This window comes from Daphnia carinata, chromosome 1 (assembly GCF_022539665.2).
Source record: "Daphnia carinata strain CSIRO-1 chromosome 1, CSIRO_AGI_Dcar_HiC_V3, whole genome shotgun sequence".
NCBI lineage: Eukaryota > Metazoa > Arthropoda > Branchiopoda > Diplostraca > Daphniidae > Daphnia > Daphnia carinata.
Window position 1 is genome coordinate 10,172,094 of NC_081331.1, and position 21,769 is coordinate 10,193,862.

General features: G+C 39.3%; 1 pseudogene; it reads right to left on the reverse strand.

Annotated features, from left to right (window-relative positions):
- Positions 1–3,064: 3,064 nt before the first annotated feature.
- On the reverse strand, positions 3,065–11,577 carry LOC130692798 (uncharacterized; annotated as a pseudogene).
- Between the last annotated feature and the right edge of the window lie 10,192 nt (positions 11,578–21,769).

Below are 21,769 nucleotides of genomic sequence, written 5' to 3' on the forward strand. Positions count from 1 at the left end.
TCAAAGTCACCTAGACACAAAATGTTCATTAGAAGGCGATCAATCCGCTTCATAAATAACGTAATCCTGATGGATCGAGTGTAAAGAAACCGCACATTGTCTTCTTCCTTTCACAAAGAATTTTTCGTTACGTCAGACGCAGCCGTAGTTTTTTTTAAGGTGCGGTAAAAGTGATGGTGACAGCCAATGTTTAATTTCAATTGCCTACATAAATTCAAGCTAACTTCTGTTTTTACACCAAGTTATTTAACAAGTCCTATTATACGGAAGCGTGGTTTAAAGCATGACGTCACAGGCTGCCTGTATTGGGTGTGAATGTTCCGATTATGAACAGCTATACATGCCTCCCTCTTACCGCGTGGAATCCCCCGCTATCATTCCATTTCTACGTATCCTGTATATCTAACCCATCACACCACAAGAAGAAATGGGCGACAGGCAAAAAAGCTTTTGTGCTTGCTTGCTTGCTTGCTTTGTCCCCCCCCCCCCCCCCCAAGACCTTAAGGGCATAAAGTAGCTTATAGAAGGATGGTAAAGCAAAGTACTTCTTACAAGTTGCAGGTCATAGGAATAACCGTTTGAAACAATAAGTTTCGGGTAGTACAAATTATAATGTGAACTCTACGAACAACCCCGTTGTTCAACCCCCCTCACATAACGTGGCCTAAGCACGCCTTTTATTTTTTTTCCGTTTTGACAAAACCCAACGTTTTTATACTGGTGAGATGAAACATACACAATTGTAATTTGGGTGTTTAGAAAACATGGTTAGGCCTAAACTACATAGCACTAGAGCGATAAATCACTAACCTGACGTTCTGTGTGATCCAATAATACGTCCGACGTTCAATGCAGTCAAAATTCGTCTGCACTTTTTTTCCGAGACAAAAAAACTTGCAATTGCGGGATGGGAGATGACCTTGACAACATTTTTAGGCAAATTAGTCTGCGAGAAAGAACTAGAATGTTTTAAAACGAGCCTATTTTGTGGTAGAAAAACGACGACCTTATACCTCCATTTTTATTCATGGGCAATGAGGGGGTGGGCAAGGAAACATAAAAGGAATGACTTTGTTCGCGCCGTTTGGGTTAGACACAGTATATTTTAAGCATGTTCAGAAATACATTTCAGTTGAACTTTTCCTGCCATCAGCCAAAAACATTGTGTAATAATAATTAAAAAAAAAAACGGAGATTTGAAACTCCAAAATTGATCCATTAAATGGATTAGAAGCTAACATTGATAGTACACATTATTAAAATCTATAGGCCTATCGAAAAATGACGCGTAAAATTGAAAATTAGAAACAAAACAAAAATGCTAAGCCATTGCTCTTCGAGTTATAATGAATCATCTCTTAACAAGACGGTTAGACCATCAGAGACAAGTCGTACTCACAGCACATCTGTCTTCCAATTAAAAGATGTTTTAGGGGGTGACATAACGATCACCACGTGAAACAAAATCAATTAGCTAACGATTATTTATGAACGTTAGACCCCTTCGAATAGTCCCTTTGTACGTAGATACTGAAGGTAACAACCCTTGGAAAGGGATAAACTATACCCCCCACCCTCACATCCCTTGCTCATCTTGACGCATTTCTTTTTACGACCACTGGTTCAGCTTTTTTTCTTTTAGAAAGATAAAAAAAAATTCAATTGTTGTTCGATTTAATGGAGTGCGAAATTTTAACGTTATGCATTGTTGAGCTTCTTTTCATCGAAAGGTTCAAGATTTTTAACTGCAACGCCTCAACAATTTTATATCGTATACTGGCATGATATAAATATTTTTTTTGTAACAATAAAAAAAACATAGCCTGTCAAGAGACGCCTAGTCGTACAACTTCGAAAGTAATTCTCTTTTTTCCGTTTGTTTACTATATTTCAATTTTGAAGCAAATAGCTGCTGATTATGTGTAATGTCACCTATAGGCCTGAATGTTTTTAATGCTAGTTACCTCCAGCTGCTTGATGTCTACATTTTATCTGCTGCCTCCAATAAAGGATGTTGTTCAAAAATGGTCATAGCCTAGTACAATCTTTTTTAAAAAAGGGACATTGTTCAAGGGCAATGAAACGATAAGACGGTGAGCGACAAAGTTGCAACTAAATGACGACGACACTTTTAGTACCGACAATCTATTCTCATATTGAAACAGTAATGCAACGATATAAAATTGTTACCGTCGCTTTTCGGAAACTTAATGTACTGCCTTTTTGTGCTTAGCACCAACACAGGCCTACAAGATTTTTGTCTCGTTATAATGCGTACATTTACGAATTTCAGCGGTCTTTTTTTTTTGTTTTTGCGGCGGATGAAAGTTTTTATTTTTGGGTCCAACTACATCGTGATTCAAGATTTCAGTATGGGAGATAGGGATTATAACATACTTTTATGCAAAGGAGAGAAAATATTAGCGGTCGAAATGGTTATAAAAAAAATTGAATAGCTAGTTTTTTTCTGTAGCGAATTGTTAGATTGCAAACAAAAAAATGGGAGGGTCTAAAAAAACTGTTGGAAAAAGCACAACAAAATCTTATTTTTCCCTATTTTTTGTTAACTAAAATTATGTCCCTTAGTGAAAAAAAAAAACTAATCTGATGCTAGATTGATATCAACTTGTTAGGTACCGGACTATTATTTCTATTATAGAAATTGGGAACGACAAGTGCTGTAACTACGAAACGATTCGTAGGCCTACTAAACAAAAATAATTCCAGAAAGACAGAGGTCTATTATCAGGTCTCTTTTTATCAGTTGTTCGATCCAGAAATATTTTTCCTAGCTCAAATCCTTACATTTCTCGATCAAAGGCCTCGATAATACAGTACGTTTTCCTTCGCGGGTATCAAGCAATTGTATAACTTGGCAAAATACATTCCCTTCCAATTTAGTTTATCCTAACTTTCCTCTATCAATTCCAATTAATGGCGGGTTGTGTGCCGGTTCCATAACAAACAAACAACTGGCTCTTCTCTTTGCGCTTCGCTTTAGCTAAAATTCTAAACGTTCGTCTTGTGCCATCCAGCACGGGCAGTGCAACCGTTTTCAAGTCATAGAATTCACCTCGCACAAGACCACAACTCCATCACAGATTTTTGCAGTTCAAAGATTCACATCGATCGGTCAATTTCAATGGGATTTAAAAATAAATCACAATATCAGTCAAATTCCAAAAAAATATACCCATCAAGTTTTTCTTCCTTCGGGTGACAAGCTCAGGTGGTAATCATCGCACACTTAACAATCACTTGGAGGATGTTTTCATCAGGCTGTGTGAAAAATAGACATGTAAATCGTTCGGTTACTATAAAGATCAATCAAAGCAAAAAGGGGGATTTTCGTTGGCAGATTGGAATTTTTCACTAATTTCAACAATAAAAGAGTGCGAAGAAAGGATGCCATAAAGAAGCAGAAACGATATAAATTCAAAAAAAGAAATGAAACAACATCAAATGTAAGGGAAAAAAACAAACAAATAATCTAAAATAATATCCCTTGCTAGCAAGAAGAAATCAATGAATAATAATAATAATTTAAAAAAAAACAATCAATTGGGATATAAAGTTTGGTGTAGGGAAGGATGGGGGCCGTTAATGACGGTCGCTCGAAACTGAGTCTGAAAAGATGAGGGGATTTGGTAATTATGAATGGATACTGGAGGCGCTGGATTTCCTTTTTGAAGTTGATCTTGACCATACACCAGATTTGGATTGGGTACAAAATTTACATTTCCGGAATGAATCTTGATTTGAATTTCATGATGAATTTCGTTGAGTTGACAAGAGACCCTATCAATCTCCGCTTTGACGTCTTGAATTATCCGGAAGAGGAAACCCAACATTTCGAAGCCTAACCGTTTCTCGCAAACAGAGTGCCTCAGTAAGGAGACATTCTGGCCCATGAGAATGCTGCCAAGTGATAATTGTTGCCCAAAGACTACGGGACTCGATTGGTGGCATCCCGCGGCCGGTGTAGGCCGCGCTGGTGCATCGATTTTCACTTTTGGCGCCCTTTCCTCTCTGCCCGGCATCGAGTGTTGATGCTCGGAGCGAGACGGCCTCGCTTTCCCACAATCGGGCGAAGGCGATTGTTGGATAGAAGAGGGTGTAGTGATTGTTGACGCTGAGGAGCTTGAAATCCTTTCGAGTTGCTGAATAATTCCTTTTTTGCGCAGTTCTTCGTCTTGGGCTTGAGCTCGTCTCAGCGCCACTTGCTCCGCATTGATCTTTCTCTTTTTATTGGTGCCGTAGCACAACTCGCACATACATTGTCGCCAGGGACAGTATCTCTTGTGGCCTTTGAGTGTGCTTATCGTTTGGTGATTCTTGCAGAGGGCACAGGTTGGATGCCGCTGTGACGCACCATTGCTGTCATTCATCGCGTCCACTCCTTCGTTACGGATACGAAAACTTGAAACGCTGCTGGATCCTTCTTCATCGCCATCCATGATAATCATGTTAGAAACGTGGTGATGGCGCTCTTTAGCTGAAATCGGCGACGGTGCCCCAACGGACAATTCTTCTGCGTCGCTATCTGACATTGATGTCTAATGAAAAGCACCTAATGTTTCAAGAGATAAAAAACAAAATTTGGGTTTAGATTTTCTTTTTTGCTTCATGCCGAAAACAAGTTGAAAAAAAAAACGGGTTTGCTTAATGACGGGCATAAAAAAAAATAAAAATGGGCCGATGTCTTAGATAAGCCGAGATTAGGCAATCGATGGTAACTGATCGTGATGTAAGCACCACTTTGGTTGCGTAGGCATGGACTCTTCAACGCACGTCATCGAAATTCTTTAACAAACTAGTTTTTCTTTTCGTTTTTCACAACAAGAATATTTGAAACACACATAATTCTTTTTTTAAAAATCATACATTTAAAACGTATTAAAATTACCTATATATTGAATAAAAAAAAAGAACGTCAACACACACACACACGACGAAAACGAGAGGAAACTGTGCGACAAAAACACGAAGAGCCAAAAAATTCGAGATTCGAGAACGAGCCAACTTACTCGGTAAGGCACCAAAAGGGAACTAAGCAGTGGTTCTACGATATTTTTTCGGTACGAAGCTTTTCCTTCGCGCGGGGATCATGCACTGTTGGTGGTATGGCAATGGCAAGGACACCAAACACAGCAGTCGGATCGTTTTACCCCTTCGACTTGCGAGCCCGGAAAACAAGCTGCTTTTATTTTGGCTTTGACAGAAGTATACCCATACCGATTTGCGCCCCCCCCCCCGCCTCGTTCATCTGAACCGGAAGGGTAGTAGTAAGTTGTAGTAGTAGTAGTAGCAGCATACACACACACACACACAAATTCTGCGCACACGAAACGAAAATAGTCTTTTCCACAACTCGATATGCATATATATATAAATATGTGTGTATAATTACACCCCACAAGTTCACCAAGTCTGCCAGCTTAAATGTGATTGATCGCAACAGAGGCCAATAATGTTAATCGCAAAGTATGTCAAGCCAAACTTTCGAATATACGATACAATTTTTTTTTTTTTTGGAAACAACACAAATTACGTTGGACAAGATTTTAGAATCTACGCAGCCAACTGGGCGAAACATTTTTCGAGGGTTAAACAAACATTTTGATCAAATTACACAGAGATTACCATTTCTACAACTGATACACTTGTTTAGTCTACATGTCTCTTCAAGGCACACGTCTATAAATATTCAAGCACGTCCCTGATCTACCTCTCCGAAATGAAAATTGTGACTCTCACAAGAGGTACGCCTTTCCAAAGAGTTTAATAAATCCTAAAGGCCTATAACTTTTGCTAGGTGTCGGCCAAGATTTTCTTTTTTTAAATCACCATAATTTTTACCGAAACAGTCGTAAGGTTTCCCCAATCTGCTTTTTTTTCTTTTTCTTTTTCGCTCGTGTTAATAACCCATGAGGTCCGTACCATCGTTGTTGTGTCGATGAATCCCCCCCCTATTTTTTTCGCTCTCCCTTTAATCACCAAATTGCTTTACAAAAGGGACTAAACGAAAAATCGATTCATTTCACGTGCGTAACTAAATCACCAAGTTTGACGTGAACGCGTTGCCTCTGTCGTAGTTAATGAAAAAAATCCGTCAACTGCTTTGCCGAGCGGAAGATGGAACGATTAAGGTCGGGTTAAGAAAGATCACGACGATTCCCGCAGCGAAACAAAATGCTTTTTAAAAGAAAAGAGAAGAACAAACTGCCCACCCCCGACTGCGTTGCATACATCAGCCATTTTCGGCCGAACAATAATAAAAAATGAAATAAAATAAGAAGAACAATGTCAGTTCGGGAGAAGGGGGGGGGGGAGAAAAGAGAAAATAGGGATATCAAAGTCGTACGGAAACTAGACTAACTACACTGTGGAAGAACACTACTACCTAGAAAGATGATGAATTCTACTGAATGCACAAGACAATAAAACAAAAAAAAAAATGAAAATGCGGGTTTTTTACTGTTGTATACACTTGGCGAAAAACAAAAGAGAAGCGGAATAGTGCAGGGATGGTAACAAAGTACGGCCAAAAAAGAAGGGCGGCAGCCATTCGGATTGGGTACACAAAGCAATGAGCTGCGGCCCTCAACGCTGTTGCTAGGGTCCTATAAAACCCTGAAGGCCAACACGGTTGGCAGCCATCCAAAAAAGCTCGAGGGGAAGATTTTCGCCAAAAAGACAAACAAAACGGGAAAATAAAATAGAAAAAAAAAAAAAGGAATTTGCGACTGACTCTAGCCTAGCGGACACGTCGGATAATGTCTATAGAATGCGCGATCTACGGAGAAAAAAAAAAAAAGAAGAAAGAAACAAAACAGAAAAAAACCTTCCCATCAATCTGACCGCGTCTTATTGCCTTGAAGGGACAAGGTTAGCATCACAACAATAGCTCGGCAGTGGCTTTATATATAGTCGCGTGGCGGTCGATATGGATGGGAAAGTCTTCTTCTACCCAAATAGAAGAAGACGCTGAATCTGTTTCTTCAACATCGGTGTGAGATTTATGACAAGAGATTGTGGCATTAGAAAAAAAAAAGGGGGGGGGGGGGACCCGACAATGCCGAAAGATCGAAATAGATCGAAAGTACCTCTCTAGAGACGGTGTGTGTAGGTAGGACCAAAATAGTCAATGTGTGCCATTTACTTTTTTTTTAGCCTGTTCCAATTTTTGATACTGTCGCCTCAATGTCCCGTTCCAGCGAAAAACACACATTGCATATCGCAAAAAAAAAAAAAAAATTGTTTGAGTCTGTTGTCAGCAGTAAGAAATGAAAATGTTTTGAAGGATATCTAAAAGGTTAAGGGCAATAACGGATTCGGTTTTTTGGGTAGGTGCCCAGAAAACAATCACGCAACGGTGTGAAACAATGACGGAATCACTCAAAATGCAGCTTACTTTTTCCCCAGTGTGCGTTTTTTTTCGTGTGTGTCTTGCGCATATGCAAAATAGAAGTTGAAGCCATCAATAAAATCAGTACAGTATGTGTGTTCGCACACGCGAAAAGACACAAGGTTGCCAGTTATGGCCTTATATAGTTTTTCTTTTTTCTTGCGGTCTCAAGTTACCCAGCTGTCAATACACTAGCCCGCGTAGACCACACACACACACACACACACTCTTCGTTAGAAAGTAGATAGTTGTCCACAAGTCAAACAAAGTCGGATGCAATTGATTATTTCATCTCCCGCAACCACACGCTGCTAGCAAAACAAAGAAAAAAAGAACGATTGATACACCATTTATCACCGTCTCGAACAGAAAAAAACAAAAAAAAAAAAGATACTCGAACGGAATTTCAAGTGAAGGCACACACACACACGAGTCACGCTTCGAATCCCTCGAGCTATTCGACCGCATTCCCCTAAAAATATATATATATATTTGCATGGCTCGAGGCTATAGAAAAATAAACGCACTATATTCCAATGATAATAATAATAATATCCGGTAAACTTTCTTAACCATTACACATTTTATTATTATTTAACCCTTCAAAGTGAAAAAAAAAACCAACAAAAACAAAAATAAATAAAGATGCTAGTAGAGCGGTTCGTGCGTAATACCGTAGTATAAAAAATCAAAAGAGCTAACATGAAAAGAAAGAAAAAGGAATCAAATTTCGCCATTGGTTCATCCGGCGACCAATAGGCGAAATGGCACATCGGTTTGTGTTGTTGTTCGGGAGGGCTCCCCTATACGCTGTTTCACGTGACACGTGGAGAGACTAGTAGTCACGCAAATACATAACAAGGATCGCTGCTGTTTTGGCTTCTACTACTACTACCCCCGGTGTAACATGAGCTGCAATAGCAACAACAAAAAAATGAAAAGCGAACCAATTCGGCTGGTCAATTTGTACAGAGAATACAATGATGAGGTTGACCAATTGAACTTATTCTTTTTTTTTTTCAAAATCACTGGTGCAGAAAGCTTGACATTGACAAAACTTCCACAATATCGTTCTATTAACTTTCTACACCGGGGGTAGTGAGCGCAGTGTAGAACATAGATTCTAAAATGGCTACCTCCCTCCGAAAAAAAAGTGATGCGCTTCGAATTACAACCTGGTTGAAAGTAGGCGTGACCCACTGTATCTTTCGGAGTAGCTTTCACTCCGCCACGGATGGCAGGTGCTTATTCGAAGGTAACTTTAAAAGAAAAAAACGAATAGAGCCACATCTTGTTGAGGGAGGTCGGCATGTCAAACCATCCCTTCGTTATGAATACTATAGAAAAAATTGACAACGACCCTGACGGCATCAGCCTGACATTTCGATCAAATTCAAAGAAAAAAAAGAAAGAATAAAAAAAAAAGAAAAGAAAAAACATCACGCGATAGTAATGGGACCCCTATGGCCCCGTTTCCATTATAGTAGAGCTAAAGATATACGAGCGGCAACGCCACGGACGTAGTAGATTCGAATAAACAGTTTGAAAGCCGCTGGAAGGGAATGAAAATGAATTGGAATCGTCAACGATGTGCAGTAAATGGGTATATATATATGCAGCAGAAGCAGCCACCACTCCCCCCGGTTAGCATAGGAAGAAACGCAAGGCTATTATAAGGGCGACGAGAGACAAGCTCAGTCGGCATTCCGACTTTTCAACTTCTCCTGGTCCCGTTTCTCTTATAAAACAACACACAGAGAGCGACGTGGCACAAATGAAGAGGAATGGTCGAGAAAACCTGATTGGTCGGCAACGAGAGAAATTTTTCTCTCATAGAAAAAAAAAAACGACACAACTCTACGAGAAACAAAAAAAAAACGTCCATCGATTTTCTCGTTCTTTCTCAATGCCACGTCGTCTTTGTCTTGACGGTTGCCACATTCTCGCTGTCTTTGGCTGTTCCCCTCGTCCAAATGAATAGTTGTCGAGCAGGAAGAAATGTATGATTACAAACATAAAACCACCCGTGTGTCTGTTTCAACCGTTTGTTTGACAAACGGTATACAAGTTTTTTTTTCTTTTCTTTATCTTTTTTTTTTCTTTTTCCCAGATAACTTCCAGTTCCACGCGCTCGAAGTTACCCATCGGTGTAAACAGGAAAGGGAGAAATAAAAAAAGTGGCACGCACATATCCTATAAGTATGACTATGTTGTAGCCATATTGATGTAATGACATGAATAAAGGGAAAATTGAAAAAAATAAAATAAAATAAATAAGGAAACGGAACCAATGCGAGAGTTTTCAATAAACAGAAGGTCGACGAGAGAGATTGTAAGCCCTTTGGCCTTCCAAAGTATTTTGTCTGCTATCACATCAAACACTGATCATGGGAAAGATATCAACAAAGCAGCAGGAGGGGTGAGCCTCACATCTGCTGATGTAATCCGATCAAAGAAAAACTTTGAACCATAAAAGAAAAAAAAAAAAAAAGGAAACTCTTGCACGACAACAAACTACATCTACCCTGCCCTCGTTCGTCGACAAACTTGGCGCAAGAGCGTCAACAAGTTCACTCGTCCGAATAAACACTCGTGGAGGGTAGGAACCCCATTTTTTTTTCTCTCTTTCGTTCACGACCATTGAATCCAGTTTGGGGATGTTTCTTTTTTTTTCCCCTTCCCTTTCATGGCTCCCTCCGTTACAGATGGCGTGAAATCCTTCGCTCAAAGTTTCGAATGCAACAATACGGAGCAACACAAAATATCATTAGCGACGGTTCGCTTCCTGAATAATAATTAAAGGGATCAGATAAGGAACCTTTCGTGTGTCTGGTGGCAGGAATTTTCTTTCCACCACCTCCCGTCTTATATTTAAGAATACAATTTTTTTTTTTTGCTTTTCCTACGTCGTAACAATCAATGGCTTTAGCCCCGTAACCAATTCCAGGCGTGCGGCACATAACAACCACCTTTAAAGACCATCTGCACACACACACACAGGATGATCTAAACACCTTGGCGTAACCGCACGCATGGCATACCTGGGATTGCGTTACGAGGCGCCAATAACAACAAAAGACGCACTCAGCGTTATTAACGTTATAACAATGTAGTTATATAACGATTTCCCCCCTGCCGCGCCTCTTTTCTTTTTCCTTCTATTTCTCGCTTCAGTTTCATTAAACAAACGTCCTAGTTTACGACCTCAGATTTCGTGACATCAATGAACCATTTGAGTTTTTTTTTTTATTGATATAACTCATTCAGACGATAGGGGAGAGAAGAAAAAAAAACGGGAGCTCATTGGATGTTTTCGAATAGAAAAGTTGACGAATTGAAAAAAAAAATAATGTTTTATTTCTCTGCCCCCCTATTGTGCAACAAAAGTGTTTCGGCCCAACACTAATAAATAACACACAAGTTTACGCGTATTGAACACTATCCCCAATTCCATTACAGCCCGCCCTTCCCGCCTCTTCCCTTTTGAACTTGCCGGAGAAACAACGTCTACAAAATAAAATTCAAAAAAAAAGCTTCAATTCTCTCCCCCCTTGTTTGAATGAGAAAGAATTCATTATCAACAAGCTCAGACTAGTCGTTATCGCCACGGCGACTAAAGAACCTCCAAGGAAATAATCACCAACTAAATTATTTTTCCCCTCCCCACCAAAGTTTCTTTTTTTCCCGATGTCTTTCGAACGAAAAAGTTTATTTTTGAAAAGAACAACGAAAAATACAAAAAAATACAAACGAAACCCGAGGCTTTCGGGAGAAAACAGACTCGGGTCGTCGCCATTTTTCTTTTTGTTTTCTCCCGTACGGAAAGATGAGATTTACCACGGAGAACGTGACGTAAGATCCCAATTCCAATCAAAATTCAACAATAATCTAATTACACTCACATTCGATTGGTCGCCACAGACGTGGTGGTGTCGTTTTCTATCCCAAAGTAATAGCGCATTTTCTATAAGCGTAGCCATGGCAGCCATGTTTCACCGTAGACTGTCGGGACTAAAGCCCCTACACACGAATTTCTTCACGCTGCCTAAGGGGTCCCTATAGCATCAAAAAGAATTGACTTGGCGAAAAGGGAGAAAAAAAAATACTAGTCGCATCAAACGCCATCTGTATATAGGCAACGACGTATAAAAACATCAAGGCCTAGGCCGACGCCATCTTGGTTGCAGCCTAGTAGTTTACTAATTTACGATCCAAGGGACACCTTCAGGGACTTTTCCTCAATACAAAAATGATCATTTTTTTGTGTTTCAGACAAATTATAATGCATGTGATTAAACACGGATGTGACAAAAATATGCATTATTATCCACAGGGCATAGAAACATCTGTTTCAACGTTTCTTTTTTTTTAACGCTATAAAGAGGTGGTACTGTTGCTAGGCAAAGTAATTTGCTAAACCCTCCCCTTCTATCGGGAAAAGAATCTCTTAGATTGCCATCACATGGGGATGTCAGGACTCTCTTGAATAATGTTTCAGCTTGATTGCCAGGGTGTCGTAAAGTTAGTTGTCGCCGTTTCCCGACTTTTTCCCATTTCTTTGTTCATCGCCTTTCTCATGTCTTGAGCAAAAAAAAAAATATAAAACAAAACGCCCGAAAAAAAGAGGGGTGGAAGACGTTGTTTCGTTAGATTCCCTCCCTTTGGCGACCATTTACTGAAATCTAAAAATAAATATATAGACACAGTGCAAAAAAAAAAAAAGGAAAAAAAAATACCCTATGATTTTCAAGTTATCGCATTTTGCCAATTTTCTACACGCCTTTCCTTTTGGCAATGGACTCGATATGACGTAATAAGTGTTGATGGTTGAAAGACTACGTTTCGTAAATGTAAGAAACGTACACTTTTTGGCAAACCATGTCCCCCGCCGTAAAAAATTACGATAAAAGCAATGGAAAAGAATCGCTTTCGTAGAGTGGCTTGATAAAAGCGTAATAAATGTCGAAGAATATTTATATACGTAAAGCTTTGGCAGGTGAATTTTCACTCGAGTTTCGAAATCAGTAATGTGATTGAGCCAAAAAAAAAGGGGGATTTAAGTAGACAACAAAATGTTCGTGCTTTGTATGTTTTTAGCAAAAAAAAAAACGTTAGCATGAAATTTGTGAAGGTAAATTGAATTCCAGTTTGGGTTTTTTTCTAAGAAAGATTTGCATGTTTCACGACGCAAAAAGACACCGCATTTCTTTTGTTTTTGACATTGTTATTGGAGCTCTTGTTCATGGTAACGAGCCTCAAAACGGATGAAATAAAGAGAAAAATGGCAATAAAAAGTCAACTGATGCCAATTTACCATAAAGCCAAACGAAACGTCGTTTGAGACACGGACTAGTTTAAAGGCAAAACTTGATACAGTTGGGCAGCCGTCGGCAAGCAAAGCTACGAGATTTAAGCCAATACGCGAAAATCAGAATAAAAATGTGTTGACTTACATTTCGGTGTGAAACGACGTTCATTCAATTGGTCAACGTCATTTTTGCATAGCGACAGGATTGATTTTCGGTTGTTGAACACGCGTACACACACAGATTTCGGGTGGCTCACTGGGCGGCCATTTTGGACGCCGCAAGGAATGGGTGTAAACAGCAACCGTTGGCGAGAGCTATTCACCTAAAAAAGTTGGGTAGAAAAAGCTGTGAAAAACTTTTGAAGCAGTTTTCCTCCTTCACATTGATCACTCGACGCTATAAAAACCATTTGTCATATACGTGTTGTTGCTGTATCCCTTTTTATCGGCCATTAAATTGATAAAACTGAAGCTTATGGCTCTTTCCATAAAACAAAACAACAAAAAAAACGCAAGAAAATGAATACTTCAGCCCTGTCAGTTGCTGTTTAGTATTCATGGCCCTGTGAAAAACAACTGAGAAACGGGACAAATGACTGCCGATTAGGCTGTTTAATAGTTTGAGTAACACAAGATGATGCTAATACGTTTCACCTTAGAGTATACAAATTTTTTTTTCGAAAAACCTGACACAGCCGTGAATGTTTGCACGTGTTGCCGACAAACTCTCGCTTTGAACTTGCGACCCACACACACACATCGTAAACAGCAAGAATGTGAGAGACACTTGTCAATTTGCTAGTTTATTAATCACAGAGTACATCTTGCGGCCAAATGATTGGTATTCAATGCTACAAAACTCGGCGGCATTCTTTCCCTTTTTTCAATAATTATCGACTGCTGTATGCGATCGTGATGTGCCCTTTAAGCAACAGCCGGTTTTGTTCAAGTGCCACATTTTCCCAGATAATCTCCCGTGTTATCGTGTCTCTATGCCGTTCACGTGTACGCCATTATCTAAATAACGCGCGCAAAAAGAAAAACGAAAAAACTTTGGGTGAAATCGTATTTTCCTCGCCTTTCACAGGTTTCCGTCGTGACGCTAGTTGTAACACCTTTCCCGTGTAGGCAAGTGGAAAAGATTCCACGTCTAGAAACTTTCAGTGGTTATACCTGGCCATAGATACATAAGCCCTTTGAGCTGGGAACGAAAACTTGCACATTTCGAAATGGCCGGGAATTTGTAACATTTTTTTTTTTGCCCCATTCTTTTTCTTTCATCGTGCAATTTTGACGATGTGCAAAAGTTACGACAAATCCGTGAGTCTGCGTGTACTTCACTTTGGGGAAAGCTATCTCAAGAATTTCCTTACATTTATGCTTGCCTATACCCAAACAGAAGTTAGACAAGGTATATTTATATCTGCTAAAAATTCTCCACATATGTTTGGCGAATGTAACTCACGTCAGCATTCCCCCTCCTTCTCGCACAGTGATTTACGGCCATTCAAAAAAAAAAAAAGGCCATCGTTGGCTTATATACACGGGAGAGAGAGAATGGCTTTTCTGTTGCTATTTGGGTTGTTTCAATCCCGGAGAGACCAGATGATAATTATCTTCCAAGAATCGGTGAGTACATCGGAAGTGTATGCAAATCAACTTTCTAAAAAAAAAAAAAAAAAAAGGTAATTCGATCCATACTTTTCAATATCAAAATTAAACATGTTTCTCTTCAAAAGAGGAAAAATAAAATGGAGTCATAATGTTGTATGGGACTCGGTTACAGTCTATAAAAGATGTTATGGAAATAACCAATATTTGGCACGTCTACATCCTTGAAGAACAACCAAATGACTCTAGTGAAAAGCCGTAAAGGTATATATCATTTGAAAAAAAAATTGTGGCTGTGTGTTCATCTCGTTCAGTGGAGCAGATGAATTACTGTGGATCACTGCAAGTAGCTCGCGCACATACGAAACTTCTTTGATTGTAGCAATAGCAAACAGTCCCACAGACACCGAGAGGCGAACATAATGAGATTGTTTAAAGAGCGATGCTTATTATGCAGGAGCAAATAATGGCCTAACAATTTCTTTTGTCAAGAAAACCACAGGAAAAACAAAGACGTGGGGGCAATCAAAAAAGCAACGGTTTTGGGATACAATGCGGAAAAAGAATGCCACGGGTTCCATCAACGTATGTTGGCGGATTTGAGGATTTCATGTTGCTATGCAAACAAAATAACATATGGAAAAAAAAATAAAGAAAAAATGACGGAACCAGTCCGGAACCAAACGAAATAACACGTCAAAGCTCAAAAAGAAAATTTCTAAACAAAAATTAAATGGCTCTGAAATCGTGGCGAATTATGCAACTTCATGGTCTGTCATTTACATGATTATCGCAGTGAATTTTCCTAGCCATTTTCGCCTATAAGCCACACAGAGATTTTAGCATTTAATTCCATCAAGTCACACCGTGAAACATTGACTAGCTTTTGCGTTTAATCCTTTTGATGGACGTCGTCTTTCGTTGGGTTTTGGATCCGCACGAACACCCTAGGCGCGTGTAAATGAACTCATCAGAAAGACTTTGCGCAACTCTCGCAATCGTTATAAACCCAACCCAGGAAGCCAAACAGAAAACAGGTACATTGGCAAAATAAGAAAAAAAAACAATTTCATAAATTGCGCAAATGGATTGAAACTTGATTCATCTCATTTCCTCGGGCGTCGCAAAATCGGAGGAGTTGCAGGTAGCGGAGATTGAATCTTACGGCGCAACCCGATAGTCTCTTTGTTTCCTGCCATGAGCATCGGAAACTGAAGATGAACCTGCCAACCGAATGCGTCACTCGATACTATGTGTTCACTTCAAGGTGAAACTCTTGTTTCTATACAATTCATGACGTCTAAGAGAGACACGTAACAAGTGCTCACACGAGCATAATCGAACAGTTTCGTATACCTATAAAGAAAAAAATGATGAAAGCGTTCACCATTCAAACGAAACCAACTAACACATGCACAGCCCATTTAACACGGCTGTGGGGGTTTTTAGCAAAATGATTTCCTTTTTCGTTACCTCGATTCACGCCGACTTCCTCAATGCTAAAAAACTTCCATTTTTTCGATTTTGCGCTGCACGCAAAGCGATAATCTGATCAGCCCCCCATCACTCTCTCTCTCTATATAACATATAGACAGAAAAGGAAACAAAAAGACGAATGTTTCTCGAAAATAAAGGGAGGGAAATATGACAGGCAACATCGGTCAATAAATTACGATGTATTTGCCTTTTTTTTATATATATTTCTTAGATAGTAGAGAGATACATTTTCTTCATAAAAACTGCTGACGCCAGCGGGGACAGCCGTGTGCAATAACTAATTCATGTTGATATTGTCTATCTTTCGGGTGAGGGTATTCATTCTTTTTCTTTGTTCTGATGACAGCAACTCGAAGGAGAATTCAGGATCATGAAGGAAGAAAATAAAAATAAAGAGAACCTTGTGGAAGTCGGACTCTTTTTTTTTTTTGAGGGATCTTACCGACCGGTTCCGCAACGAAAGGCGCATAACAGCAATGAATTCAGAGCCGTCGATAAGATCCTATATTCGTCTTTACGAAGGCCAACGAATTGGCATGCATCCAAAATCCCGGGGATTGCGAATACATATAAAATAATAATAATCATAAAAAAAAGGCGAAAAATGGAAGGTGATTTCACGCTAGTCTCCTGTCTGTCCCCGATAAAATTTAGATGCCTTGATTAACAACTATTCCCTAAAAATAAAATCCTAAAAGAAAACAGGATATTCGTCAGGTTTGTGCTGATGAGTGACAGTCATGATAATTAACAATGAGAAGCGTAGCACGTCTAGACACTGACCATATGGAAATCATTAGTAATGTATAAAAGCGGCAAAATCTTGATGCATTTAAAGAAAAAATATCACAAAAAAAAAACCATTTGACTCTGTCAAACTTATTTGTACCGCTCGGGGCAAACCATGAAAATAAAATTCAAATAAAATTAAAAAAAAAAAAATATGGCGTGGTGCTGTTGCAAATTGATGACGCGGGTTATTGTTGAAAAATGCTACCAAAAACAATTCGAGAAATTGCATACAAAACAGGAATGTTTCCAGATAGTCTCGTACCGACCGTAAAAAGAAAACAAATTTCTATTTCTCCTACGTCTTATCCTGAAAGGAATATAAAATCGTCTCTTAAGCTTTTCTTTTTTTCTTTTCTCAGCCCAAGTCAAAGGTTCCACAAGCCGCTGCGAGGACACAACTGGTTTGTCAGTTGACTCAATGTCTGTCACGGTCTAAAAACGTCCAAAAAGGAGGGGAGAAAACGTACGAGATGCTTATCAACGACGAGTCAAACTCTGATTGGATGCAAGGTTCAAAAAGGAAAAAAATAAAAAACAAAATGCATGACTATGTTAGACATTATTTCTGCAACCAATCGATCGTATTGGGTCGACAACTGCGGACTGCTAACCAGATAAGATGGAGCCCCTTATCACCGGTCGGCAGAAGCGTCAACCAAAGACATTTCATACAAAGGACAATGTAAAAATGGGGGGAAAAAACGGGCATCACGCTATATTCCATGCCATAAACGTCGGGAAAAGAAGAAAAAGATGTCGATTTTTCGATAGCGAACGGGAGGGTATTGGGATGCCACTTGACCCAACAAAGGATTGATATCATCAATTGAAAAGGAGAAAAAAAAAAAACAGGACCAAGTGGTTGGACGCGTTAAAACAATACAAGACCGACGAATCGCTTTTTATTGATCTTACAAAAAAAAAAAAGAAGAAAAAATCCACGATCGATTTCAATCTAATACTAACTGTTTGAATCCATGTTATTCTATCCCGATAATAAAATTGTAATGTCCAACACCAATAAAGGCCATATAAAACATACAAATAAAAAACGAAAAAAAAATGCTAGTTCCAAGATTTCGAGAAACGACGTGGTCCGTGGTAACGTTGGATACAACGGACCTTGAAAAGAAAAAGAAGCCGAGGGTCTCCTCCTCAAAAACGGCAAAATTTCGTCATTGGTTCTTAGGGCGACCAATGGGTAAAATTTCGCATGGGTGGGTGTCCCGTTCACGGCAGATTCCCTGCCCCTTTCCTCGCCACCCCTTTTCTCCCGCACGACACGTGGAGTGGCGGAAGTAGGAATTGCAGTCACGCACAGTACACACATGAAGAGAACCGGTACATGTCGACTTTCCAGTAGCAACAAAATGCGGCCAATCCGATTCTATTCCGTCACCTTTTGTAACTTCACACTGAATCAACCAATTGCGAGTTGGATTCCTTTCATACCCTCAATTATTACTGTGTATGCATACACACACACAAAACCCCCTTCCATTTTTCCCCGAAAAAAAAAAATTAAAAAATGGGAACACAGTCGACGATTTGGCTAAACAGTTAGCGACTAGCAAATTACTAACTGCTGAGGAGGGGGGCGTCAGCTACGAGGCAGAGTACTTATTTGAATTTGGCGACGACTATTGTGATGTGTGTTTCTTTTTAGCATCAAAATCAAATTGGGGCTCGTTTTCCAAATGCCTCAAAGGCAATTACGATGTGACTGTCGGCGTGTTTCACCGGCAAAACTGCTGCCAGTCATCCAAATAATATCGCAGTCGACTCATCTCAATGGAGGACATGATTCCCAGGCTTTCTTTTGCGCAATTTCCGGACGACGAAAAAAAACTTTTATGTATAGTTCATTTGTAAACCGACTCACGAAAGGGAGTGGGGGAAAAAAGACTTGATTTTTTTAATGAAAAGCTAGTCCCCTTTTATTCAAACAATTTGCATCAAAACGCGTTTCAATCAACCAGATTCTTGTTCTTTTTTTTTTTTTCAAAGAGATTAATGCTTTTTTTTGAATCTGTGATTCAGATCAAAACAGTTTGCTAATTGCCTTTCTGTTCCTTTTAAGCTAGAAGGTCGCAAAAAAAAAGCAATCAATATCCGTTTTCAGTAATTGGGGGTATGGATTAAACACTTAAAAGGCAGACTAGAAAAAACACAGCCTTAACTCCTACGAACGAAAATAAATAAATACACGAACAAAAAGAAAAAGCCTTGGGAGGCTCAATCTCAATGACCACATCCTTTCGTGTTGGATATCAGAAAGAAGTTGGGCGCATCAACAAATTCACCCGGCCATTAACAACAAACTTGCCATTTCCTATTGAAAACGTTTTTCGTTTTTTTTTTTTACATTCAGCCTTTCCTCCCGAAAATGCCGTGTTCTTCTGCACAGAGAGCTTTCCATATATTAAGAAATTCGCTGTCTCGCTTGAGGCACTTTCTCAGGACACGACTATCCCACAACGATAGAAACAGAAAAAAAAAATGCAAAAAAGATGGTGAGGCTGTTATTTCGTGGTTTCGAGACGATGAGAACCTCCTCTTCATGAGCTAAAAGTGGCGTAAAATTTCCTCTTCCCGATAGAAAATAATCGATGGCCTTGGTTGCTAGGTCGTCGAGAGCACCACCGAGAGCTCACTACCCATGAGCGATCACGATCATTTAACTATTCAAACACCATATAACACAATTGCATAATAAGACAAGAAAAAATAGTATCGAGCTATAAATCCTTGTGTATCCCCCCCCAACAGTGTAACGACCATGTTCATTCCCCCCTTTAGTCAGCGCATAAAATCGATATGTATGTATAAAAAAACATACTTGTGTCATTACTTTCTCAAAGATTCTTTTTTTTTCGCCCATCACGTTGGATGTACTCTACTAGATACGAGGATAGTTAGCCCGGTTATTACGAGACTAAACGCAATAATCTCTTTTTTTTGCGGCGATACAAGAAAAGTCCCTGGGCAATCAAAGAGCAATCGTTTTCCCGGAAACTTTTTTTTATACAAAAAAAAAAAAGCTACATGAATAAGTAATAAGTTTTTTTTTTTTTACTCTTGCAAGGGGCGATCATTGAATCAACAAACACTCTCGAGCAAAGTGTATTAAGCTTACTATATGTATAGCTCAATGACTGTACAAACAAAAGTGGAGGGAGCGTATCTTCTTACAAGACGCCAATATAAAGTAGAAGTTTACCATACAAACAAGTGTGCCATAATTCCTTAATAACGTTCTCGGATAACTGGCCCCCAACGCAAATAAAGAGTTAAGACTACTCCAATTCCGACGGGCGAAATTTATTGTGTAAACCACGTGTCAAAGTAATTGGAATCTTTTGAGTGAAACGAAGTTTCAAAAGAATTTTTCACAAGGCACTAAAACGCTAACGTCTTTTTCCCAAAAAAAGAAAAAAAGAATGTTAATCATTTCGTGTCAATACATTTTGAGAAGCCGATACATAAAAGCAACACAAAATGTAGGTAGGGGTAACACGAGCTGCCCTACCACATCCTCGACGACCCAAAGAGAATCAAAATTTCCAGGGAGAAAAAAACAAAAATCTCCTAGCCAACGCCATCTCTATATAGAAACTCTAAGGTTTCCCTACATTCCTATCGGTGAAACCCTTTCTTTCCAAATTCTCTATGGCCTCTATGATGGCAACAGTGGAATTATTTTTAAGCACAGTATATAGGGAACCACTAAAAGCAAACAAAATTAAAAAAGAATCCACTGGGACATTTTCTCAAGTCGAAAGTTTTGCGCTAGCCCCAAACCCAATTGGTAGGCGTCGCACTTGACATGCGTTCCTTTATTACTGGGGTCGTGTCGTTAAAAACACATTTCAAACCGAGCGAGCACTCTTTTTATTCAACCCTGTCAAACTTGTTGCTACGCGAAGGGGGCAAATTTATTGGACTCTGGCCCAATCCGACGGGGGCAAGAGGAAGAAGAAAAAAAACAAAATAGAAGTAAAAACTCAGATCGCCATTGGACACAAGACACTTTTGTTGGTCTCTCGTTCTGCTCCGCTTAATTGCTTGCCAGTCATAAAGTTGACGCGCATTTTTTTATATATTTTATTTTGTTTTGTTTTTAAACAGCTGAAAACTTTCATAACCCAATCGTGCTTTTCCTTTCGTCTCCGACACCAATTTTTTTTGAGGAAAAGCAAAAAAATAAATCGCTTATTTCAAATTCCCCACCCCAACAAAACATTTTTTACTGGTGCGGCTGCCGTAAAAAATAAAATAACACATTGGGCAATACAAAACTGGTCGTGCCGCCATTGTGCAAAAAAAAAAAAGTTAAGCATGAAGACATTTTCCAATGAATTGGTAATAAGGTTTGGTCTGACCCCACGGGTGAGAGGTTCACACGTTACAAGCCTGAGGGTGTCGAAAGTTATGGCCGTTTGCAGAAACACGCCTTTTGTAATCCCAAGTCAAGAGGCTATGAACTATGATGGCCGCAAAAATCGTGTTTGCAAATCAATGTGATCAATATTGATGGGATTTTAAAAGTCTCGTGATTTTTTTTTTAGTAAGGCGCCCTGTCAAGTCTTTGAAGTCCTCCCAAAAAGATCGTCTGCTAAAATGAAATGGGAAAAAAAAACAAGACGCGCCAAACCTATTTTCACGAACGACAAGGAAAAGGAGGCAAAGACTCCCAAGTTGAAATCAACTAGTGGTGTAACATTTTATATCAAGGACTATGTGATGAGCATGACGTGAGTTTTTTGCTTATGCAAATGAGCACGTGAAAAACGGTTATTTATTCCACGCAGACAAATATGGTTAGAATGCTTTATTGCCTTTGACTGTTGTGTTTTATAATGGTGAGAATGTCGGGACATTTTGGCCAAGAAAAAGAAGAAAAGGTTTCAAGCACAAAGAATCTATTCACAGCATGTGAAAGAGGAAACGTGACCAGATCGCAAAAAATCTAATCAAGGTTGCAGAGAAAACCATTTATGAATTTTTGCAGCACAAACGAATCGTACGTGTCGAGTGAGATGCTTCAGAACATCTTAATCTTACTTACAACACGAATAAGGATAAATAGGGAATATCAAGGTTGCAAACTTACCAATAGTTGGGGGTGCTGTTGATGATCAAAGATCACTTTC